Genomic DNA, 21397 nt, shown 5'->3' on the forward strand with positions numbered 1-21397 from the left:
AGTAGGAACAACAAACGGCACGGCACGGCACGGCACGGCACGGCACGACACGGCACGGCACGGCGCGTGTACGGTGCGAGAACGGAGAACGGCAACAAGAGAGAGTCTCAGCGGAGCTCGGCGTGACTGTTAACGCGACACATTCCGCGAACTACACTAGGGCTGGCCGTCGACTTGTAAACCCTCCGGCTGCGGCTCCGTCTCGCGCGCGCGGGCACTCAACTGCTCGAGTCAAGGTGAACCGGAACGGAAAACACGGCGGCGAGTGCGAGAGAGCTCCGTCTCGCGGGGAGCACACCGCGCGACACGCAGAAAACGGAGCAGCGACAGACCGATTCGCGCTGCACCAAGTCGGACGAACGAGTGGCGGCTGGAGGAGCCGCCGCGTCGTCGGCTTCCCCCCACTACGCGGCACGCGTCGGAGTAGCGGGGGGAGCAGGGGCGAGCGTGAGAGAGCGCGAGAGTGCGGCGCGCACGGTGAGAACGAGGACCGAGCGCGGCCCGCCACGGGAGGGATGGCGCGCGGTCTTCGGAACCGCAGCGGCGGAGAGAGCGGTGGATAGATGGACGTCAGGGGCGTGAGTGAAGGAGGGGCATCGATACCGGTCCCTCCACGCCGCGGGGGCCCCTTTCCCCCCCCAGCTAGAGGGTGCCCCTGCCCCTCTGCGCGCCGCGGCGCGCGCTCCACGCGACTTTGCGAGTGAAACATTTCGCGGGTTTTGTGGACTGACGAGAGGGGGGCAGGTGGAGGGGAAGAGGAACCCCGGGGGGGAGGAGGAGGAGGAGGGGGGAGGCGAGGGGCGAGAGGGGCCGCGAGAAAGGGAGAGGGGGAGAGAAAGACAGTGCGCAAGGGAGAGAGAGGATGAGGGAAAGAGGAGCGAGTGGAAGAGAGGATTGGGTGGGAAGACAACAGTATTCCCGTTAATTGAACGACTCGCGCGGGGCGGAGGAGCTCGTCGCGGGGGAAGCAGAGGGGAGGATTACTTGCAGTAATTACTTATTTTTATTACGCTCCGCCTCGTCGTGTCTCGCGCCAGCGAGCGGCCGCGCTCTCGCAGCGACATGTTAGAAATCTTTTCTCGCGTCCGCGATATTGCGAGACGATGGGCTACGTACCGGAAACCCGCCTCGGGTCTCCCCTAACTAAGCGTCTTAACGTTAAATTAAGGTGAGAGAGAGAGAGAGAGAGAGAGAAAAAAGTGAGAGACACAGTGTGTCTACAGTGTCGCATTGTTCGTAATTTCATTCAAGCTTATATAGCAAGGACAATATAATTCGAAATAGTTTGCTTCGGAATAGAATGCACACATACGTAAGTAATATTATTTTACGACGTAAAATCCATCATTTTCCATCATTTTACGATAGAACATTCTAATCGCGATAATAATCGCGATTGTTTAACGTTGCTTTATCGAACAATTCGATCTTTATTTTCTTCAAGTCGGGCACAGCGCAACTTGAACGGTGCGCACTATGGCGTTCCCTAATCGGGCCAACCGGATACTTGAGGCTATCCGACGGGTGAACGAACCGGTAAGGAACTGGATAAAACCGTTTCGGATCGACGGTAAGTCGGTATGCGATCGGCGTCAGTTTTTCGAGCGATTACGTAGAAACGCGTCGAGTCATTATCTTCGTTTTTTTTTCTTTTTTATTTTTATTTTTTTTTTTTTAAATCGCGTTGATACCGGGTCGACTTATAAAGCCAATTTACATACGCGATATGCACTCTCAGCATTAACTCCCGTTTCCTTGTCCAAATCAGTTTCTCATTTAATGATTGCTTTAGCCTTGAATGCGCTAAAAGTACAATAAACATTAGAGCGTAGTGACATTAACAACGTTATCGTGTTATCTTTGCGTATGTATTACACGTACACGTATACGCGAGCGATACGAATAATACTTGTATATCTATTGCGAGTTGATATGTTAATTCGCCGAACGTGTAACATGGATCGAGTGTAGCAGCAATTATTTCAAACGTAAATTCAACATGATACATTTATACGTACGTAAAACAGATTTGTGCATTCTAGGATTAAATTCCAGAAGTGGAAATGGATAAATAGCCCTCCCGAGTTTCACTCGAACGGTTCGCCCGGGTTCTCCGCAATGTTCACGGTTGCCGGACCAGAGTGCACTTGTCAAAACTTTTATCTTAGCCCGCATCTACCAGCGAGAGAAAAACACGGAGCGGAGGTGAGGACAATGGCTGGTCCTGCGGACGGTCTTGCCGAAGGAAGGCGAAGAAAAAGGAAAAGAAAAAAAGAAAAATCAGCCGACAGAGGTCTCGAATAATTGCGGCGGATAGTTCGGAAAGGCGCCGACTGGCCCTCCTTGGCACGCCTGTCAGAAGATATTAGGATTTCTATCGCGGATCCTGCCGTCCGCAGGACTCGTTAACGGATCTTAGGATTGTTCCTTTCGTAATCCAATAAGGATGAGATTCTACGCCGCGACTGTTTTTCTTTTTTTTTTTTTCCAACTTCTTTTTAGCTTTTTTTAGCTAGCCCGTTTGAAGAAACCGCCACGCCTCGATCGGCTAACGACAACAGATGGAGGAGTCGCGGCTTAAACCGTTTCGACGATGACACCAACCTCGCGGCCGCCGAGGTTTAATTACGACAATTGAATTACTTACCATCCAGACATTACATCCGGACGCTTGCGTTAAAGTGACGCGTGCGAAAAAAAAATCTCTACGGATCGTATCGGATCTCGTATTTTGGAACAGGGCAACGAGATATCATATCGCGACTCGTGACGCCCGCAGGTATATGTCTTGCGGTCACGTGGTGGTGACCTTAGCTCGTTTCTGCTCTAGGGTGGCCGGCCCTTTGGACAGGTCAGTTCGGGATTCGGAAGCTGCATTGGGGCGGGGCGGACGTCAGATGGAAAGCAGTTCTAATTTGATACCAAGTCGGGAGGCCAAACAAACAGCTACATCCGATAGGCTTCCAACTGACATATCAGTCGAAGCTTTGACGAGAATTACCACACCGTTATAATCATAACGTGGTATAGTAATTACCACACGATAGCATTCGCGATATTTTGCTAAAGAATCTTAATTGAAATTATTTTCAATATTCTAGCAGAGGCAAGATAGTTGTCGTATAAATATCACGAAATCTAGTGTCATGTAAATTTCTCTAAATTTTAAAATTCAAGTTTATGGTAAAATTCAAAGGGCACATTTTAACTAACGGTAAACGCGGTAAAAACGGCACATGTAATGAATGCCGATATATGCTCTCCCCGTCGCTCGCATTATCACGTTCCTTTGCGGGAGAAGGAGCTGCTTCGGGAGGGAGGGAGGGAGGGAGGGGGAGAGAGAGAGAGAGAGAGAGAGAGCTGCTCAGAGGCTGCTCGTCGATTCTCGCGGGGCGACTCTTGCTCGACCTTTTTTCCGCAAACTTCCGAAGGTCATTACGAGGTTCCCGAGAACGCTCGGGACTCGTAAAGCCCCGTCGTAAAAATCGCCAAAATACACGCACCTTACATGGTAGCCTCGTGTAGGCGGGTGTCATATCCCCGCAAAATCATTGCCACTAAAAATCAGGGGTTTCCGCAGCAAATTTACAACGGTCGTCCAACGGACGCATCGCGTGTGTGCCCGTCAAAGGTGTTGAATATTTCTCGCTATAAAAGAAAGCAACGTGCTGCTTGCTTATTAAAACTAAAACGCAAGAATAGTAGCGGATTCCGCGTCATCTAGAAAAACCAAATTACGGAATTCTCCAGATTTTTTTCTTCTCTCCTAAATCTTATTCGTCTTTCACGATAAATTCTTTCCAATAGCATTTATTGTTAATAACTAAGTAACTTATTAGCTCTAGCCTCTAATCGGCAACATTTTTAATTCGAACATTTTCGTTACGAAGATAAAATAAAAAGAAAAAAAAAAAAAAAAAAAAAAAAAAAGAAAAAAAAAAGCACAACAGCGTACGCTCTGATATTCACGAATGCTTATTCAATTTTGGATTCTATCGGAATTTCGGCAAGTTTTTTTCAATCGACAATGCGCATCGACTTTGTGGGAAATCCGTTGCTTTTAGAAAATGCGAGCGGCAACAAAGAGCGCGGATGCACGTGGAGAGCTCGAGGATCGGCCGGGACTTTCCCGGAGCAAATATGTTTTCGCGGTAAATTTGGCCGAGTAAATGCGACGTCGTGGGGCACCCTTAGCTTTATTAGCTTCCCCTTGTCCCCCCTCTTTCCCGCGTTTCCCTCGGGCCGCGCGAGCCCCGACTCGATGCATGATCCCGATCCGTACATATAATGTGCATGCGCGGAGATTTGCGAGGCATTATGCGCGCCCGCCTCCTCGAAATGCAGCTCGCATATGCGAGCGCGCTCGAGTACGCTTCGAGTGTTCACGTAAGCTACGTAGGAAAAATATGTTCGACGGGGTGCACTTGTGCGAGGGTGGGTAATTGGCTCTCTTGATCGTAGGACCGCTTTTCAATGTCCCTCCCGCCCCCTTCCCGGCCCGACCTTCCTTGACCGTCCCACGCTTGCTTCCGCCATTTTTCAGGCTCCTGCCTGGCCCTCATTGTCATCCTATTGATGGATCATTTCTGATTTCGATATTCCATTCGTACAAAATTCGCGGCGCATTGTTTTCAATTATTTTTCTAACTCTTTCCCGGAGAGCGTTTTTATTTCTCCCTTTCCAATCTAGAATTATGCATATTGCATTACATTAATTAACGAAGGTTAACAGGACAATTTAATAAACGTTACAAAAGCAACCAATTCAATAAAACGCGGCGGTATTTTAATTTACGCCCGATCAATTATCGACGTGATTTACTGCGTAACGCAAAATGATGTGGCCGTTGTATGCTATTCGTTAAAAACTCAAAATCTCGCAACACAGGCTAATAAAAATGCGTCGTACACACACACACACACCACAACAGCGTACCGCGGGAAAAAAACATTACACGCGAACGAGTAACGCGGAGCGATAATAGGAAAATACCGCCGACGTGGTCGTCGCGTTCGGCTTCGACATTAAGTCCGCGATGGCGATAATGATAATAAAGAGACGGCCAACTCGGAAGACAGGTACATCCCCTCGCGAGGGTGGCGGTACAGGGGTGGTACGCGGGGAACGAGAAAGCGTGTCGAGCCATTTCGCGCCGAGGGATGACACCCGAACACGCGGGAAACAATGCCGTGACACGATGTAGGTAATACAATGCAGTGAATGGTCGCGCGTATCATTATTCTGGTGGCTATTGTTGGCTACCGGATGAGAGACATTTTTTTAGGATATCCTTCGATGGAACATCGTAGACGTAACAACTATACTAACGCAATAACAATACGCGATAACGGAAAATCGTGCGTAAGACATATATTTTCTCCCTTTCCAATCTTACTTGTCTTCCCTGTAGTTTTTATTTTTTTTTTTTTCATTTTCCAAATTTCCACCGATCGAAATAAGAATCCAGAAGGAAGAATTCATTCTACGGATGCTCACTATATTTAACGTGTCGTTGGATAAAAGAAATAGTTTTATGTACGTCATTTTTTTCATTGAGGTATTATAAATTTCAGCATCCACTCGCGAAAAGCATTGCGATCAATGGGTAGGAGAGAAGAATTTCACTCGCGAAGATTAAATTGGCTAACGGGTCGATCTCGTGGGAATCGCTGAAATCTTAATTCCTCGTGTCGGTACGCTTTGAAAGGGGGCCCGGTTTTCATGGAGCAAGCCTCACGATTGTTGCGTAGTCGTTGCACAAATGCGGCGTTGTACATACGATAATTATATTTACTTTCCTAGTTTTATTATTGATGGCCGCCTGAATACGAGACTCTCTCTACTTTCGTCTTGACCTCCCCCGCCCCCACCCCATCGGTTTAATAATTTCATCAAAAATTTATTCTTGATAAACCGTTTTTTTTTTTTTTTTAACAAAAAAGGAGAAATTGTAGAATAGAGAGTCCATTTAACAAAATGAAAATGATTAAAAAAACGACACGCTTGAAGAAACTTGAAACTATAAAGAGAGGATACGAATTGAATTATTCCATAAATAAAGCAGAGACACCCGGAGAATTCTATTCCATTAACAAGTTTAAATCGCGCGCGTTTCCGATCGTTATGCGCCGATGTGAAGATGGCACCTCGGCGAAGAGCGGAAAGGCTTAAATAGGGACGGGATAGACGATTCTGGACAGCTGGATCCGCTTGTTCCCGGTGCGACGGAAGTGACGTCGCAGCCGGAAATTCGTACTGGAAATTCCGATGGGTTCGAGAGGTCGAGGAAGGGAAAGGAGTGCAACAATCAGGGTAGACCCGGCATTACGTCCCATTCATCCCCTACTAGCGCCCCTTACCACTCTCGAACCGTATTTGGCTGACAATTCTTCATTTGCGTGCAGCAAACTCTCTGCAACGGTGGCGACGGTGAGGCGAGGTGTTCGAACGGAGTGCGAACGCGAAGAACCTTTTCCGAAAATCCGAACGATTGTTAAATGTAATTAGGTGCGAAAAGAACCTTGACTTTTGACTTGAAAACATTCATACTTAACGCTGAAGCATCTCAATTACTATAAGAGGAAATGAACGGTACGATTCGTCCCACGGCACAAAATCATTTTTGTTGCATATATATATATATATATATATATATATATATATTACAAATATATTCTTCAATTCTTCAATAATTCTTCTGTAAAAGCACCACTGTTCTTGGCATGTAAACGCGTTGCAACTATAGACATTAAGATGTTTTCTAAGGCACGTATTCCTCTAGTAGAAAACACTTGCTCGCTCGTAGACATCACTACGACAGGCGGGGATTTCGCACGACACAGTTAGGTGTATATGTACATAGAGAATATAGAGACGTACGTTACATCGTCACTTGGCTGGTATTGTCAGAGCTTACCAATCAGCAATAGAAAATTCGGCGATCCTCCGATCTGATAAGAGATTCATTTTTAAGCTAATTTCTCAATTATAGCAACGTTGGTACGATAATGTTAGAAAATACGAATGCTAATGACGTGTTTATTATTATAAGAAGTAAAAAAAATCATGGAAGAAATGAATTTTTTACAACGGGTGACTGAGAAAACAGAATTCTGGAAGAATACAAGGTGTGCTTTGCATGAAGCTGTTCCCCACTTTCTGATCACTCTAATGAATTATAATTGATTGAGCTAAGGCTTGTTTATCTAACTGATTAATAAAGCTGATTATTCTAATTAATAGCGGTATTTCGCATCGGAACGAGTAAACAAAGACGCGCCATTACTCGGTCAAGATTCATTAAAAGCGCAAACACGTCGGGCGTTTGCTCGCGGAAGCGAAATCCGCACGTTTTCCGATTCCGCGCTCGCGCGGTTAATTACCCATCGCGAGGTGTTACATGGTGAAATGTTTCGCAGGCGAGTAGCGCGCGCCCGCGCGCTCGCTCCCGCGCGCTGATTACAGCGCGTTTACACGGAGAAAACTTCGGAATTATTCCCGATTATTCAAATTTGAAATCCTTGCTGAGTGCGCGCGCGCGCGCGCCGATTCAAATTTATGCAAAAATCTGACAACGCGAATCCCTGCTCTTATTAATATGTATCAATTTGACGACCGCCATCTTTTTTCGCGCTGCGAGGACTGCCGTCGCGCGAATGAATGTACGCGCGCCGACGCGCTCTGAATTCTTCATTTTTTCACCATCTATCAGAATAATCACGCGCGTTTGCTTTATCCCATCGATTAAAAGACCAAATTGGAGCATCGTGCATGCGACGCGGATTAAATGCGATCTTTTGTTATATCGGATGACAAGATCACGCGATCAATCACAAAAACACACCGCGGAACTATCGCGGCCTTTTTAACGCGCCGGACAAAGACGAGACGAGAGCGAACGAGACGGGCCACCCGCAGGGATCAAGGAATGTGGATAGTGGAACTGCAGGGCCGACCGTATCTGTTCCTCTCGCCCTTCTCGTTTTTTAGACAGCGTGTACTCGTTATTAACATTTCTTAAATCACTTATCTCCGTCTCTCTTCAATCGAAGCAGTAGTAGGATCTAGTAATATTAACAATTTTATAAACGGAGTATTTCTACCACTACTTTTACATAATTTCACAATGACTTTACAAAGTCCAAGAATTTGTAGACTTTTTTTTTCTTTCCTTTTTATTTATTCTAATATATTTGAAATTTTCATGTTTTTTTGCTTTTTTGCATTCCCCGCTCGGTTACTTCTGGGACTTCCCAGATCGTCCCCCTTTTGCCGCTGCTGTTGCCCATCTCTCCCATTCTGTTACGGTCTATCCCATTATAATTCCATGCACGCGCGTCCTCCCGAGAGATGGAAGAGTGTAAAACGACGGACACCTGGGCAGAGAGTTTAGCCGGTATTGTCGGGAGACAAATATGAGCTAATACGTCATCCCAGGACCTATTCAGACCTCGAGGCCGACGGCGACGGTGATCACGAATTGGCCTACACATAAATGCGCTTTAATTATTCCTTTCCACCGCTCCTCCTACCTGCTTTCGTGCTCAAGAAACGCTCCTACAATCGCGACATAATAAGCGACGCTCGTTAAAAAGAACGAGCTATTGTTGAATCTTCGTCTACCCAGCGTTGACTCGGAACTTCGGATTCTTTGTTGGAATAGAATTTCAAGTCTAAACGTCGTCGCTTGCTGGCGGATATATTACTGTTTCGAGAAATTTATCTATAACTATTTAGATACATCGACGTGTACAGCTCGATATACTTATTTTAATCTGTCCTTCTATCTGTACTTTTAATCTCTGTATCTGTTTACGAACTCACTTAATTGACGGTGCCAATCATTTGTCATATGAAAAAGCGTAACTGTTTTTATTTTTTTATACGCGAGTTATATAGCTACATAAATATAATATTTCACGAAAAGATCGTCGGCGCTAATGGCGATTTCAGAAAATCCATCGCCGTTTAGGCGAAAGTTAGGTGAAACATGCCGCCGCACTCCGGCTTTGTTTTCCTTCTCTCTCGAAGGAGCAATCGCTTTTTTTTTCTTTCTCCCCCGGGACTTCCGCCCGCGGCTGTTCGGGTATCCCTTCACGATAAACACAAGCAATGACTGCGATCAAAGCATTACGATCCACGTAGTAATTCGTACAGGCTGAGAGATAATGCTACATCAAATACGTTGCATCATTTAATTATCGTTGCCGAAATAAATAAATAAATAAGTAAATAAATAAATAAATAAATAAATAAATTTGTTCGCCGCACGCATTGTCTACAGAAGTTGGTAGACCCAAACGCATATGTCGACATTTATTTCTCTCACGAAGTCGTGATATTATATACGCAATTAACGACTATACGTCCCTCTTCTCTGTACACGTTGTAACGACGGACAAGTTGATTATTAAATATCCGCATATCGGAGACGATTAAATTGACATTTGCAATTGTTACGATATGTTTTCAACGTGAAGCAGAAAAACAACTTGCGGCTTTTTTAAATAGATACTCGTCTTCTACCCAAGTTCCTCCGTAATAAAATTTAAATAAATCATAAGTCATTGAGAGCTTTCGAATAATTATTCGAAAAAATCTAAAAAGAAAAAAAATGATATTGTTCTAAAAGGTGGTAATAACTGGAAAACTTGTGTCTTCAGAACATAATCTTGTGAAGATTAGACAAGTCGCTTAGCGCGACGGTATGCTGCATTCATATGCAAATGCCTGTCAACAGGTATCCACCTCGGCTCTTCGCTTATATATGTGCAAAGCGTCTTTTTGTAATCTTGACAATAATTAACGTAATCTTTCCAATAATAGTGCTCGTCTTAATAATTAAATACACTAAAAAAAAAAAAAAAAAAAAAAAAAAAAAATTCTAGTAATCTGAGATAGATAACTTTATCACTCATGTCTTCGGACATTCTAGTTTGAAAGAGGGAAGTTTTATCCGAAATAAAGTCTTCATAGGTCGATATATGTTAACCCGACGCTGATAATACTAAGATAACGGTTCCAATTACTTGAGATAGCTCGTCCGATGTAGTAAATGTTTAAGGATAGGGTTTTTAATGAACTGAGTGAATAAAAACAACTGCTTGTGAGAACAGCGACAAAATACAAAGTTATTTTTAGTGCCCTATTTTGATAACTACCGTTGTTTCACTCAGAGAAAAGATTGCTCCGATTTAAAGAAATTTTCTTTGCTCTATACGGTTAAAGAAAAAATTCCTTCGATCTGTGAAAAAATTTCTACGATTTAAACATTAATTTTTAAAATCAAGTAAAATTTATTTTAAAGAAAATCATGATTTCAAGTCATTTCTTTGGATTTGAACATAATTTCTTTGAAACAAATAAATTTTATTTAAAAATTAATGAAAAAAATTATGTGTAAATTAGAGACATTTTTTCACAAATCGAGGAAATGTTTTCTTTAACCGTATAGAGCAAAGAAAATTTTGTTTTTTCGAAGCAACCTTTTCTCTGAGTGAAACAACGGTAGTTATCAAAATAGGGCACTAAAAATAATTTTGTACTTTGTCGCTGTTCTCACAAGCAGTTGTATAGAGCAAAGAAAATTTTGTTTTTTCGAAGCAACCTTTTCTCTGGGTATTCGCTCCAAGACATTGAACTGGCGACTACGAGTCTGATCTTTGAGAGAACAATTCCGTCGAAAAGCAAAACTTCATTCGCGTGCGTTGAAGAAGCAAAACTGAAGAATTATCTGTCAGTTTATCGCTAATGAATGAAATCAAACAAAATACACCAGCTTTATTCTAAACCGTGAAAATGCTGATCGTCTTACCGACTCGTTAGAATCACTGACACTGTCCATCGCCGTTATTATTCAAAATGTCAGAATCCGAGTCGTGCGCATCGTGAAGAGGGATTATCGAGTTGTGGACAGAGAGGAAGTGGGCGAGAGGGAAGACAAGGCATTCTCAAACTGTCGAATCGAATATCTGGGTAATGGCTTTCTAGGTCTCCCGCTGCCAGAGCAATACAGGCCCATCCTCGACGACGAGCGCGCTTAAATTAAGGACGGACCCCTCATTTTCTTAAAATATTAAATCATCGTCCTGGTGTCGCAGCGGGGCTGCCGGGGCCCGAGGAATTAAAATTCATTGGACGAAGAAACCCATGTCACCGGTCGAGTGCCATCGTAAATACCTGTGGTTCCTTTCCCCCACTCGCTTCCATCCTCTCTTTTCGATCAGAACGAGATTATAGTAAAAATCATCCGTGAAACTGTACATTTGCGGTTAGATTTATGCGTTTGTAACGGAGAAAAGTATAAGAATGCACACCTGTCTGGCATCGTAAGTTAGTAATTTTGATTCCACGTACGATATGAAGCACAGGGGGCATGTGTAGTAATATCAAATTCGATGCAATCTATCCTTAGATTATGGTAGATACACTCATCTATCTTCCAAAATTATTGGAGCATCGAAGATCTCTCTCAAGCGGTATAGGTTTCCAGACGGCGGTTACCGGTTGGCGGTGATCGTCGTATACTAGAGACACGCATTCCACCTATGCGAAGGGCCTGAGCAGGCCTTAGGACTGGCTTAGTCCCAATGCGGATAAGGAGAGGGTGGATGAAGAAGGGGACACACTGCGACAAAGGACATTCTAGGGGAGCGATTCGTTCCTCCTCCTCCCTCCCGTCCTTCTATCTTTTTCTCTCCTTTTCTACATACCTGAGAGAGAGAGAGAGAGAGAGAGAGAGAGAGAGAGAGAGAGAGAGAGAGAGAGAGAGAGAGACTCGCAGCGGTCCGACGTTGCCGGTTCGACGACTTTGGGCCTTATGCTCTGCACCTACGGCATGGAATCTTATCTCGGATCCATGCTGCGATGCGTCGCGCCATTTTTTGCGCAACATGTTCCACGATTTTTGCAATGATCGATTAAGCGAATCAGATATTTATGAAAGCGAATAAATAAGGAGATTTTAGAAAGTATTAATAACAGTGAATTGGGTAAAACGATTTTTTTGCCCATGTTTTCTCGATGGTGAAAATAATCGAAATAATAATCCAGACGCCATCCAATCGTCATTAAAATGATTTCGAAAGGGTGGCCGTCCATTTAACAAACTTCACTTTTTGCGCATAGGCTCTCGCATTTTTCACCCAGAAAGCGTCGAAGATGTTTCGGAAGATCGGGTTGGCAAATCGAGAAGAACATTTCGCGTGTCCTCTCTGGCGAGACGACAGACGAAAGACGAGGAGAGAACGGAGCGAGTGAGAGAACGAAAGAGAGAAAGAGAGGGGCGGAGATCTTCTCCCGAGAGGCTGGAATAAGAGGCAAAGGAGCGGTTTTGTCGTTACGCGAGTGTTGTCATTTTCCTCTTTCTGAAAGAGGCCATCTCAAGTAGAGGAAGAAGTTGGCTCCTACACCAGCCAATGCTTTTTTGTATTTGGCCTTTTGATTGGCGTTTTTGCGTCAGTTCGATTTGATTGGCTCTACGACGGTGGACGCGGTGTCGATCAATTAACGCTCCAACAATAGCGTTACGTTTCAATTACATATTGAAATATGCGTGCGTTCGCTGCGAGAAAAGTTTTTCGCATAGTCGTGTTATGAATTTGTTTAGTATAGCGAAAGTGAGGTCGGAGCCATTTTTAACGGATCGCTTTCTAATTCACGTATATATCGATGAAGAATTAAACGAATATCACAGAGAACTGTAATTCTGTATTAAAGATAGAAAAATATATTTGTTAGTTAACTTTTCTCCTTTTCAATTACACACGAGCCTTCATTCTTTTTAGAAAGAATAAAGGAGTAAGAGTAGAATGGACAGCGCGAATCGCCACTCTCGCGACGCAAAGTGCAATATCGGATCGAACGAGGCGGAATGATTTCCGCGCGTATAAACCGACCGAGATTCGGAAGACCGGAGACGGTAATGGAGGATGTAGTAACGCTGGAGGGGATATCCCTCGCAGGTATCTCTGGCGGACAGACGGACGACGATGGGGTTGAGAATGGAAGCGAGAGACGATGGACCGGGCGGTCGAGCGGTGAGGTGGGGGATTAATTAATAACGTCGGTAATTGGACTCCGTTCGATCTAAGATAGCTCCTATAGCCCCCCTTCTCGTGCATACCGTGGGGGATACGTTCTCCATGCTCGAATACACTTGCGACACTCGCCGTCCAGTTCGTGTCTTATGTATTGCTTACCGGCGATCGATGATTCTGAATTTATTTCGTTCGCTTTCACTGCCATGCGAATTACGATGCTCCGAAAAGAGCAAACTGATGAAAAATTCAGCGCCCGAGTAATTCTATATTTATTAAGATACGCGTTATCGTTTCGGAAGACACGCATGTAAAATCTAACATAGATCTAACGAGATAAAAGGATGAAAAACAGAGGGCAAAAAGTAGACGTATGGAAGTTGTCGTACCGTCATCGTCATTAACATCGTCGATGTGTCGCGTACGAGGGAGCCAGTGCGTTTATGCGAGGTAAACAGTGCGTGGACGTGATTTAATTGAAACCCGAGGTGGCTTGGCGGCGCGGCGCGGCGCGGAACGGGACGGAACGGAACGGAACGGAACGAAGCGGCGCGGAGCAGAGCGGAGCGGCACACATTGCCTCGGCGGAGCTCAGTTGCATGACTCAGAGTGCTCAGTCAAGAAGTCCATTGACTTGCCGAGTGACGTAAGCAATTAGTGCGCTGTTTTGTTTGCGCGGGTACACACAGCTCAAAGTTGTTTGAGTTCGAGTTCGAGTGCTGCACGGTTAGGCTCGGCGACTCGCCTCGAAAACCCTTCCACAATCTACTCCTTCGCCATTCCGGCCATCTCTTTCACCTTCTCTCGTCGTCTCTCTCTCTCTCTCTCTCTCTCTCTTCATTCCTCCTACGTTTTCGTCCTCTTTTCTCGACTGGGCGTCCTCTTCTCTCTCCATCTCCATCTCCATCTTCTTCTTCTTCTTCTTCTTTTTCTTCTTCTTCTTCTTCTCCTCCTTCTTCTTCGTCCCCCGCTCCGACACTCTCGTCCATTCTTTCTTTCTCTAACTCTTTCTCTCTTTTTCCCTCGCAATCTCACGCTTTGTCTCTGCCGAGTTCGTTTCCTCGAAACCTCCTTCGTTAAATCCAAATCCGAAGGTCCGTAGGTCGGCCGCTTTTTTGGGCTTTGATTCGTGTTACCGCGCTAAATTGCCACCGCAATGATCTTAATCGCCTTTTGTCTCCTTCCCTCTGCTACGCGTTTCGTTGAGAATACAGGTGTATTCTTCATTTCCTTCCTCCTCTTCGTTTAATGTAAACGGGGAGTCCGTTTGCAAATATTTAGTAGATCCCTGCTGGAACTCATGCACGACATTAATGAAGCGCTGGCTTAATTTAACTTCTTCCAATTTAATTGCCAGGGGGAACGCAAATGAATTGGAACATTGAAATATCTCGGAAGTCTAGTCGAAGTTATACAACAAAGACTTGTCTATTGACATTTTATAATAATGCACAATGTGCTAATTTCAAAAAGATTATAAACAATTCGCAGAGAGAGAGAGAGAGGGAGTTTACAAAGAATTCTATATAGACAGAAGAGTTGAGTGAACCGAATCGGCAAAATTGCAGTTCATGTTCGCAACATGTGCTTTCTAACGAGCGTGCCAATCACACGCATGTCGGGCCAAAAGAAGACGGACGATCCCCTGCGAACGGAAGGGTCGGGGGGTCATCGTTCGAATTCCACCAGCGACGGACCCAATATGGCCGGGCCGAGAAACCGGCCCAGATCACGCCGATTTTCGATCGCCGGGCCCCCCGGATCACGAGCGCGTGCGTACAATAATAAGCACGGGCGAGTTGTATCGCGAGAAAATAATGTGAGAACGGCGCTCTTCCTAAGCGCATCATTATCTCCCTCTTCCCACCGCGGGCCGCGATCGATCTGTCGAGCCGATTCCAACCCGGGCAGACCTGCAATTACTATCTATTATCTGTCGGCGTGGGTGTAGGTAATCTCGCGATCGTGTCGAGGGCCTCTCGCCTTCCTTCTTCTCGGTCTCGGGTCTCGGGACTCGGGACTCCCGGACTCGGCCAAGGGATCCAAGGGGAGGCCAAGGCAGCAGGCTGAACACCGATACTTTGTACGTTCTTTGATTACCTCGGATTTACTCCCCTCTCTCTGTTACTTCCTGGGATTGCTTCCTCAACCTCTGCTGTAGTACTTCAGCACTATCTCCCTCTCCCTCTCCCTTCCACCCTTCCACCCTGCCACCCTTGTCACTCGAGCGCGCTCCTTCCCTTATACACACAGTTTCTCTTTCTGCATCTCTTCTCGCGCGTCTTCAATCCATCCTTTCTCGCCACCTTTAAGGTGGTTAAATACAAAGGGGGAGAGATAGAATATCTCCATCTTTGAATAAAGGGATGACTCGACACATTTGTAACCTACGTGCTTGAAGAAAAAAAGGTTCGATCCGAGGCCGCGTCCTCGGGCGCAGCTTCGACGCTCGGGGGGGTTAACCCGGCGGCCGATTGCGCCCTTTCAACGTTGACGCGAGTTCGTCCAGCCGTGTAAACGCGCCGCCAGGCGATACACCAGCGAAAAATCCATACCGAGTGTCCGAGGCGCGCACTGAAATCTGCATATTATGAAAATTCGCCGCATGAGCGCGAGGGGCCGCAGCGTAGCGCGGCCCTTCGTTTCGAAATAAATGTCCACGCTGATCAAATTTAAACGTAATACTCTATAAATTTACATCGCGCGCGCGGCTCGCCCGCGTAGTTTACCCGCGCGCGACTTCACGCTCGACGAACAGCCCGAATCGCGTATTCGCGCAAATTTATCGGAAGGATCGACACGATCGCGTACACATCGCAAATATTTATAAATGCGACGAATTAGCTCTCTCGCGTTTCCCGTGAAACACAACGACGCGAAAGTGCATTAAGACTTTTTTATATAAATCGAGAGCCGACAGCACACGGGTGCTCTGCCAACTGATTGCTCTTCTTCATTAAATCGGACATCTGGAAACATTTAAATATTTTCCTCGACATTTAGACGTAATTGTAAAATGATTGTAAATGAGAGAATTGCTCGAACAATGGCGATAAATAATGTTAATAAACGCTGCTATCAGCTACGCTGAATCGCTATAGATCCATCAGTTCAATTTAAAAGACCGGTTAATCGGTTCGGCTTGTAAAGAAACAAAAGTATTTTCTTCGAGCTTATTCTGTTATCGCGCTAATTACAAGGAGAGACGTCTTATATTATCGTAGATTAATTTGTAAATTACAGCTATTTCTCTCTCTGTGCGCACACGATAGATTTTCTTTTTATATACATTTATATACGTATATTATTTATATGGATATATTTTTCATTATAATTCTGACGCTATTAGAGTCAGATATATATATATATATTTTTTCTTATTGTTTTTATTCAGACGTCGCCTATAGCCTTGCCGGATCAGATCGTTCTTTTCGCCCCATACCAGAGCGGGCAGGACGAAAGGAAGGATCTGTTAAGGATTAACAGAATCAGAACTGCCAGCCCAACTGTCTTCGGCTGAGCAATCCAGCGTATCGCGATAATTGCGAATTACGCGCAAGGTTCGAGAGAAGGAAAGTAATTTATCTCGGCATGCCCACTCACAGTCCATAAAAATGTAGCGAGATGTTACCGAAGGCGAGAAGGAGAGGTCGTTGAAACGCGCGCGCGGCCTCAGATCCTTTTTTATCCCTCTCTGTCGTTTCTCTACTTCTCACTCGCTCTTCTTTCTCCCCTCCTGTCCCCTTAACTCCCCGACGCGGTAATTCCCATTCCACATCCCATTCCCCAAGGGGTTAGTTTTCACGCGGGTTAGGCGAGTAATATGAGCTGCCACTCAAGGGCCGTCCTGTATTACCGTTCGAGTAATTATGGCAAACCCTCGCACGGACGCGGCTGGCACCTTCGGAACGACGAATACATTGTAGCCTTATGAGTTGAAATTGTTGCCGGAAAGAGGAGGAGAGCGCCGCTCTCGTTCCTGTCCGCCGCGCCGCGCCGCGCCGACCCGATGGGTAATTAACCCGGAACCTCGGAACGTTTCGCGACAGGCTGATTCCGCTTATCGGTGAAGAACCTTCCGGATCCTAAAGCGCAATTTTCACTAGTGATTTAGAACCACGATTCTACATGAGAGCGAGAGAGAGAGAGAGAGAGAGAGAGAGAGAGAGAGAGAGATCTACGTCGGAATCTATATAGAAATACTTCAAAAAATTTGCGAAATTTCTTCATTTCTACTATTATTAAATCCGTCCATCATTTATTATTGCGAACGCAATAACAGTCGCGATATTTGGTAAATTTCATTTTACTTCCAACTAAATATTATTTTCAACCTATATTCTTCGATATTTCGCTTCGGAAAGATTGCGCAACAATATGTATCTTGACTACGGAAAAAAAAAAAAAGAAAAAAAAAATACATTTTCTAAATGTTGAAACTTCGCAGCCGCGTGCATTGAAGCGCGCGTGCGGTAACGCCATTAATCGTGCTGCATTCTCGCGAAAACGCGTGTGATTTCGAGGGCGGGCGACTCGGAATCGATGGAGCGCGGAATCGGTCGCGGAGTACCGACCAATTAGTCGGCCGATGATTGGCGCGTGTAAACCGAAACGATGACGTCGCTGGCGAACCGACGCCCCCGCCGTTCGTGAACCGGCCCGGACCTCGGGTTCCACGCACACACCAACGAAGTCCCCTCTTTCTTGCACGTGCGTATACCAGCGGATACGCATCGAGACGCGTGTATATATATACACACACGTACGCGCGTGCACACGCGCGCACGCACACACTCGTGTCCCTCTACTCGTCTCGCTCTCTCTCGTGTCTGTGCGCGCGCGCGTTCCCTAAGTACGCCAGTGTCTCCGTCTCTCTCAGTATTGCGCCCATAGCGTGTTTCTCGGGAGCGCGAGCCAACAAATATCCGTGTGGACGGTTACAGGGCGGACTAATGGAATTGATTAAAATGTGTTCGATCAACCGAACCGCGGCTTGCCCGCCCCCGCCTCCTCTTCCTCCTCCTCCTCCTCCTCCTCCTCCTCCATCTCCTCCTCTCACTAGCGAAGCCACCCACTGCGTCCCACTGTATCCCTCTCGTATACCCTCGGCTCTCCTATCGCGCCTGGCTGTAGAACCTGACGAGCGCAATCGAATATTTGCGTTTAGGTAGGCACATCGACGCGGAAAATGCTATCTTTGTCAATTAATTCAACCTGTTGTCCCAGGTCAGCCGCGCGGGCTTCGGCCTCCTCCTACATACTTTATTTTCTTCTTCTCTCTCTCTCTCGCATACATATTGTACATCTTCACGCCATCCACCGTACTTGTACGAGACGCAAAACTTGACGGTTTCGCAAATGCGAGTTTCACTAAATGCGAGAAAGAAAAATGATTCTGAGAAATATTATACAGCCTAAAGCGAAGTCACAATGAAAGTTGTTACCAATTTGCACCAATTTCATTGCACAAGTTTAGCACACGAGTTTCGTACATAGAATGAAGCTGAAGAATACGTTTAATGATGCCCGATGAATCGATAATAAATAACTTTTATTTACCAAGTGCGCGGACGGTCTCAATGGATAAAATAATGATAAAATAATTTCCTACCGATTTCCCAGTAAAAAATACAACCTGTACGGCGTATCGGACGAACCGGGAGAGAGGTAGGTATGCCTGGATTTTTCCGACGGCAACATTCCGGAAGTCAAACCGGATCTTCGCACCGTTCTAACGACTCATAAATTCGTCGAGTCGTCGGTTGGTATCGGACAGTTCCCAAGCGGATTATCGGGGCGCCATGCTTACGTAGGTGCGTGCGCAATTAACGACAGTGAGCCGAGTATAATGAAGACCGGTCGAGCGTAGTCGGACCAACGCCTGCGAGCGAGAAGGAGAGGGGCTACTGGCGTACAAGCGAGATGATAGAGACCAGTTCATTAGCGACACTCACGACTCGCCTCGGAGACATCTATTTTATTTATTTGCTTATTTTTCGCTTCTTCGTCCGCTTCGTTCACGCGTTCACCGTCCTCGATCGGCTAACGTGAATACGCCCGGCTGTCCCGTTTTATTTCTTGACCAATCTCGCTCCATTCCCTTTAAACCTTTTGCCATTCGAATTATATTCGGGACATTCGGGAGAAAATACTAAAAAAATACTTTAGCTCAGGTGTGCTAAATTTGGATCTCTCCTCTTTCGTCAAGAATTTCTGAATACGAGCTTATGTTTAGGGTAGGTTCGCACAGTTTTGTCAAACGTAATGGTAGATTGATACAAATATAATTGGATATCGTTAGAGGTCTCGTTGAACGCTTTTTACGCCTCTAGGAATAATTTTACAGGATCACCTTTCTTTTTTTGGTCTTTTTTTAGTCTATAAGGAGGTACCTACATTAATTAATCTTTAAAGGCTCTTAAGAGAGCTTGAATGCTTTCATGAATCTTAAACAATGACCAATGCCGAGAAAGGAAAATCTACAAGTGTGTTCTTTAGAGGGTACGAAGCATTTTTCTCTATCCTTAGAAAAAGAGAGAGAATAGATCTTTAAAATAACTAAAGCGCGAACGCTTACTAAAAAGGTCTTGCTAAAAGTTTCAGATCAATTTTGAGAAATAATATTAGAGAGATAAATTATCCCGCGCGATATTATTTACAGCCAATGCTGCAGCTTCAACAGTTATAAAACGGACACTTCGTTACCGTCGTTGCGGTATTTCGCTCAGAATTGAATTCACGGAGGATGCGGGGATCCTCCATTGGCTCGATTTAATAGCCTACCGCGTGTCCCGACGAACCACGTCCTCATCGTTCGCTCGGCTTTATTCGCGAGTAGCCGTTTAAGCGGCTAACTGTATAAATGAGAGAAACAGGATTCCGCGGGACACAAGAAAGAGAGAAAGAGAGAGGAAGAAAGGAAAGGAAAAAAAGCCTACCACCATCAACGTCGCCGCCACCGCCGCCGCCGCCGCCGCCGCCGCCGCCGCCGCCGCCGCGTGGAAACCTGTCCCTAATTGATAGGAAATTCCTGTGTGCGAGTACCTGCGAGATTTTTCAGCGTCCCTAACAGGTTGGAACTGGATACTTCGCGACGATTTGTAATCCGCGCTGCTCGTTCGCGGCCAGGGCCGTCCTCTTGTCATGCAATGAACCTGAATCTAGCGAAACAAACCCAAGTTTTTTCTCACCGTGCGAGAACTTTAGGTCTGTTTTTTTTTTTCCCCCTGTGGCTGAACTATTATACACATTTGGAATTTAAAATAAGTTAAATATTTACCTTTGATATTTGACGAAAGCAAGAGAGAGAGAGAGAGAGAGAGAGAGTTCTAGTGCAATTTAGTGCAGAAATAAAAAAAAAACCTTTCGTATCTGTGTTATTCGACGATGTAAAAAGTTACAAAGCCAAGTAAAGTGTAGAGAAGTGACGCTCAATTAGATTAACAATAAGTTAATTAAATTCATTTCGCGACTAATCACTGATAAAAGAGAGTCGACGACATATTTATAAATTAGTCACTTCATTTGATATTTTTTTTACGTTGCGATCAGGTTACAGACAGGGGGAATAATAATTAAAGAGAGAAATTGATGCAATCGTTAACGCATTAAGAGACGATATTTTTAAGGCGCCGCGGTAGCTCCAATTTTACGACACACATTTTGCAAATTAACCGGCTGCCATCTAATTGGCCTTTAATTGGTCCCGTGTAAATTATAAATAAATGCGCATTAAAGGACGAAAATAAACGTGCTTCTCTGTGGATTGGCGCAGCGGGGGGTTCGCGAAATTTTGCTAAAGCCCTCGTAAAAAATGTGGAACTTTTGATAGTTCGCTGGGTCGGTCCATCCGGTCATTTTTATTAAATACGCGATATCCGCAAGATTTACACCGCCAATTAGCTGTGCCTCGCGCATAATGAATTTACATTAATGCGCGCCACGATGAATTAATCACAATCCGTGCGAAATGCGCTTAAATCAGAGAAGTCTCACATTAATGCGATTTGCCCGAGATTTTTTCTCGAACGGAGAAACGTGAACCGGGAAATGTGAATTATTATAAACGCGAGCTGGAGTTTAGAGTTCTCTCAGAGATGGACGCATTAACTATATTTTAATATTATCATTAAAAAGTAACTATATTTATGTTTTTTACGTTAAGAAAATAAATAATTCATTGTTAGAGAGTAATGGGGCAGCCCAACCCCCCTTAAGTTAAATAACATTTTATTATTTCTAACTTTTCTATATGTGTCAATCCATTTCTGCAGTTAATTTCGAAATTAAAAAACGTTATATTAACGTATGCATTTAGTAAATAATAAATTAAATTTCAGCCAAATTTATTATATTTTCT

This window comes from Trachymyrmex septentrionalis, unplaced genomic scaffold (genome assembly GCF_001594115.1).
Source record: "Trachymyrmex septentrionalis isolate Tsep2-gDNA-1 unplaced genomic scaffold, Tsep1.0 scaffold19, whole genome shotgun sequence".
Classification (NCBI taxonomy): Eukaryota; Metazoa; Arthropoda; class Insecta; order Hymenoptera; family Formicidae; genus Trachymyrmex; species Trachymyrmex septentrionalis.